The sequence below is a fragment of the Mus pahari genome, chromosome 3 (genome assembly GCF_900095145.1).
Source record: "Mus pahari chromosome 3, PAHARI_EIJ_v1.1, whole genome shotgun sequence".
NCBI lineage: Eukaryota > Metazoa > Chordata > Mammalia > Rodentia > Muridae > Mus > Mus pahari.
In genome coordinates, this window is record NC_034592.1 from 129,454,270 (window position 1) to 129,459,282 (window position 5,013).

Genomic DNA, 5,013 nt, shown 5'->3' on the forward strand with positions numbered 1-5,013 from the left:
CCATGTGGTTGCTGGGATTTGAACTCAGGACCTTTGGAAGAGCAGTCAGCGCTCTTAACCGCTGAGCCATCTCACCAGCCCTCTCTCCAGCCCTTATGATTTGACTTTTTAAAGTTTTTAACATTCCTTAAGAGTCCTGGCCTGAGGTGTTCTGTCCACCCAAACTGCTCCCAGAGCCCCAGATGAAGATCATTCATCAAGGATTGTGTATCAAAGATTTGAAAATGTGTTACCCAAGGTGATGAATGCAGACGTGGGTGCAGTGATGCTGAATACCAGGTAGACCTGGAATAAAAGTCTGATTTCTTAATCAGGTGTTGGAACCCCAGCACTCTTGACAAGTAGATGCAATTAAGGGAGAAAAGTCTGAAGCTAAAATCGGAAGAACAAGTTCTTGGACATTATTTAGAAAACTTCATTATCTGCTTATACTGTTTATCAACCTGATACAAAAGGCAAAAGAAAGAAATGTGTCCATGTTTGGAGTTGCTGTTGTTTTAAAAACTTGACTAGGATCTAAAGTTGTAGTGTATATGTTTACTTTCTCAAGTACTTGTGATGATGTCAGATCTAGGTTCTGTTCATTTCTACCAGGGAACTTCCTGAAGTTTGTGTATTTTGTTAATCGATGAGAATGTGCAATGTAGGATTACAGTCTTTATGAAACTGGTTTAGTACCTTTTTATTATATGCTTCGTTGGTAAAATATACAAGAAATAACCATACTGTGTAAACGGGATCAAAATCATGAATGTGCAGCTTCTGTGCATCATCCACCTCCTGCCCTGCTTCCTTCAAGTCAGCTGCTTCTTCCCTCTCATTGTCGTTCCTAAAAATGACTTTACTAGTTATCACCTGTCATATGAGAAGCTACAGCCATAAAGTCTCAGCAACACAGCTGCCAAAACGTGAATGACAGCAACGAACATGTCAAAGTGGACAGGGAAAGGCCCACAAGGCCTCAGCCTATACAAAGAACTGTAGACAGCGGGGAAAGTGGAAATGAGAGAGGTGGTCTTTCCTAGGGAAGAGCACACCAACTGTTTGTCCAGTGTCAAGCAGTCAGCCCTAAAACCAGCCACACATGCACTCAACTAGTTATATTTAGAAGTATATGTGTGTGTGTGTATGTATGTATGTATGTATGTATGTATGTATGTATACACTAACAAATACTGCACAAAGAGCCTATAAAGTTGAAGGAGAGTGGGGAGGGTTATATAGAAGGTTTGGAGGGAAGAATTGTAATTATAGTAAGGGGTGATGAAGCATTCCATCCTATGGCAGCTCTGTGGATTTAGATTTTTTTTAACCTGTTTTTAATAAGGGTTTTTAAATACTTTAACATCTCTTTTAGTCTATCACCCACCAGAGGTAATAGAAAGGGAAGGTTAATAGAATAAAGGAGCATGTGGGCTTGCTTAGAAATAGTTCTTTGGAGCAAATCTAATCTGCTGTTGTCAGGATATTAGTAGTTCAGTTTACACGAATCAACAGCAGCAGTTTGATCCATTTGCAAATATCTTTTATGAATCAGCAATGGCAGGACTTGCAAACACCATTCATGAATCACCAATGGCAGGTTGATCCAGAAGAAATTGTAAGGTTCTGCCAATTAGACCAAGGCTGTGGAAGTGTCAAGAAGCCGCCAGAACATCACCAGAAGTTATTTGGTGCATTTTTTTTCTTTATGAAGTAATGACAAATGATGACCAACAAAGAATGGTAAGGCATACCAATATCATCCAGTGTCATCAGCAAAGACCAGCATCAGCAAAGCTCAAACATGACTAGCAAAGAGCGGCAAGGCATACAAATACCATCCAACATCATCTATTGTTCATTGGGCTATTTATATTTATATTATTTTTAAACATCATGTGTTCTCTCAAGCATCTGCTCTAGCAAAACATCATATCTCCTTCTTCTAGGCTGCCTCCAGAAAATTATTGAGTGTTTATTCTTAGTAAAACATCCTCACATGTGTCTGCTTTAGCAAAAAATATCTTCTCATAAGACAGTTTCCAGAGAAACATATGACACAATCAAGTCTCCAAAGAAACTAGAAATTTTCACTTCACAGCTCCTTGAGAGTCAGGAAATAAACAACTCAAAAACCTCAGAAAGTCCCTAAAACTGAGCAGATTCACTAGTCTACTCCACCATGAGGGTTATATAAGTAAATAGACCCCTGAGAGTCTGCCAAAATGCCTGTAGGTGGTACTATGACCTCCAGATTTCCAGCTTTTGTGAGCTATCATCCATGATGGGTGGTCTCTTGGTAATGCAACTGTCTTTGAGTTAAGCTACTCCTGTAAGTAACTTTCATAAGAAAATTTCTATAGTAAAACATTGGTTCACCAAATTGGACTTCGGTGGTATCCTGACTTTCATCTGTAATCCATCTGGAATCCAGATGGAATGAACAGATGTTTGTTAACATCTGCCCAGGCATAGTGCCATACAATACTTGTTCTCAACAGAGAAACCCAATTCCAGGTGAGTTATATAAACCACTAAAATTAAGTTCACTGAATCCTATCCCTAGGGACCCATCCTGTACCTGTCCACACCTTATCAAGTCACAAACCCTATGAAGATAAATCTTACCTGGAGACTTTAAGCCTCACACAATTGCCTGTATCTGCAGCCACTAGATCTTAGTTAAATATTTCATTTTAGTGAATTGTTCTACATTCAAATTCCTCTAAAGTGATCAGCATGCCACCCTGCCCTCTGATTTTCTCCAGTACTGTGGGGTTTGCTATGCTCAGCATTTAGTTGTGTTATTGATTGACAAGATTCATTTAGGCTCCCGTTCTCTTTCTTCATCTTTTCCTCAAACAACAACAAGGAAGACAAGACTAAGCAACTGCAAATCCTAACTGCTTTCGTTTAATTCTCAAGCTTCTGTTCACTTTCAATATCCCTGTCACCAATAGTTGTGTCCTTAGCAAAGTATTCTGGTGACAGTCAGATTTCATTGGATCAGTTGGATAAAGCTGGCAAAAACACATTAAAAATGATTGCAATAATTCCAGTCCCAAATCCAGGCAGATAAGAACGATATTACTCAATAACTTAACCCCAGTGACAGGCAGACCTTGTCCAATGGAAAGGCTCATTGGCATTCAGCAGCTAAGATTTCAAGTCCAACTGCTTTAGGTAGTGGTTGTAGATATTTGCTTCAAACACATCTGGAAATCTCTGGCTCCTTGAGGTAGCTCCCTTTAAGTCTTTTTGAAAGACATGGTGCCATCGTGTACCTCCCTCTGCTGATGTTTTTCCGTTTCCTCAGGCCAGGCCAGCCATGGACACAAAGACTAATATTTGATGACAGATGGCTCTGGTAAGTCCATATCTCACTTTTGGAATGCAAGCGATAACCACGTTCCTCTAGAGCCTTGTTTATTATACTATCATTGTGCACAGACTCATTAGATGGAAAGCATTCTGCCAGTCAACTTGATCCTGCTCCTCCCCAGCTGTCATGCTGGCAGCTCGAAGATGGTGACAGATGATACTGATGGACAGTACCTCTGCCATCTCCTGCTTTCCCAAATAAAGCTACTCAGCTAGGAGAACATGTTGGAACAAGAACTAGGGAGCCCCTGTGCAGTATGCTACATTTAATCACCACTGTGGTCACAAAACAGCACTCCTGGGGTCCTGCTGGCAGGCCTTCCTAGCACTGGCAAGTGCACACATTACCACCATATAAAGTCAACCCAAATCTGACTGCATTCCTCCCTCCAGTTCCACAAGGATGCTGCCAGTGCCACATGTGGTCTGGACTCTGGCTGAGGACCAGACTTTCTCCTGTTTCAAATATGCCTGCATCCAGTCTCAATGCAAAACACTTCTTGTTGGCATTTCTGCAACCGTGTAGTAATCATTTAGTTAACTACTCACTCCATTGGAGCATCCATCAAGGAGGACTTGTGGTTTGCCAGATTCTGCTACAGGCCAGACATAGAAAGACGAATTTGCTCTCTGCCTCCATGTACTTGTCTGTCTCATGGAGAAAAGAAGAATAGATCACCTGAATGTGAATTGTTTAAAATGGTGTTTCAGCTGTTGAGACAAATGGGCAACCAAATACAGTGACTCAAGGAATAGTGAAGTTTATTCTCTAAGCACAGATTAGTCCCAGGGTTAGCAGGTGGCTGGCTCTGTTCACTTGGTTTAGACAGACTTTAGAACTCAGAAGTCAGAGCTCTTTCCATTTTGTTCTTTTAGCACCTCCAGGGTACCGTACTGGTCTATGCTACTGTGGTGGTTTGAATACGTTTGGCCCAGGGAGTGGTACTATTAGGAGGTGTGGCCTTATTGGAGTGGGTGTGGCTTTGTTAGAGGAAGTGCATCACTGGGGGGATGGGCTTTGAAGCTATGCCCAGTGCATCTCCTGGATGCAGTTGGATCAAGATGTAGAACTCTCAGCTCCTTCTCCAGCACCATATCTGCCTGGATGCTACCATGCTTCCTGCCTTGATGATAATGGACTGAACCTCTGCACCTGCATGCTAGCCCTAATTAAATATTGTCCTTTCTAAGAGTTGTCTTGGCATGGGGTCTGTTCCCAGCAATGGAAACTCCAGGACAGTTGCCAAGCTGGGCTATAGGCAGTAAGAGTAGGTGTCAGAAAAAGGAGAGTTCCTTCTCGCATCCTGTCAAGTAGCTATAGCTTCCTTAAAATCTGTCTGGAAACCATCTTCATCTGGACACATGCTACTGAGAAGAGGGAGGAATTTTTCTGGGCAGGTGACTGTCTGCTACACCACGTGCTCAGTATTGAAAGAGGAACATCCCCAGAGAGGCTGAGTCACATAGTGATTAAATGTTCAGGTTCAGGACCAGAAAAGTGTATACCGGAATCCTAACACTTGGGCACAACGTCTAACATCTGAAGACACTTAACAGATTACCTCTGAATAGATAAGCTTAGATAAGGATATAGCCTTTGGGCTGAGTCACAAAAGACCCCAGTTCAGGCAAAAGGACAGCTACGAGCTG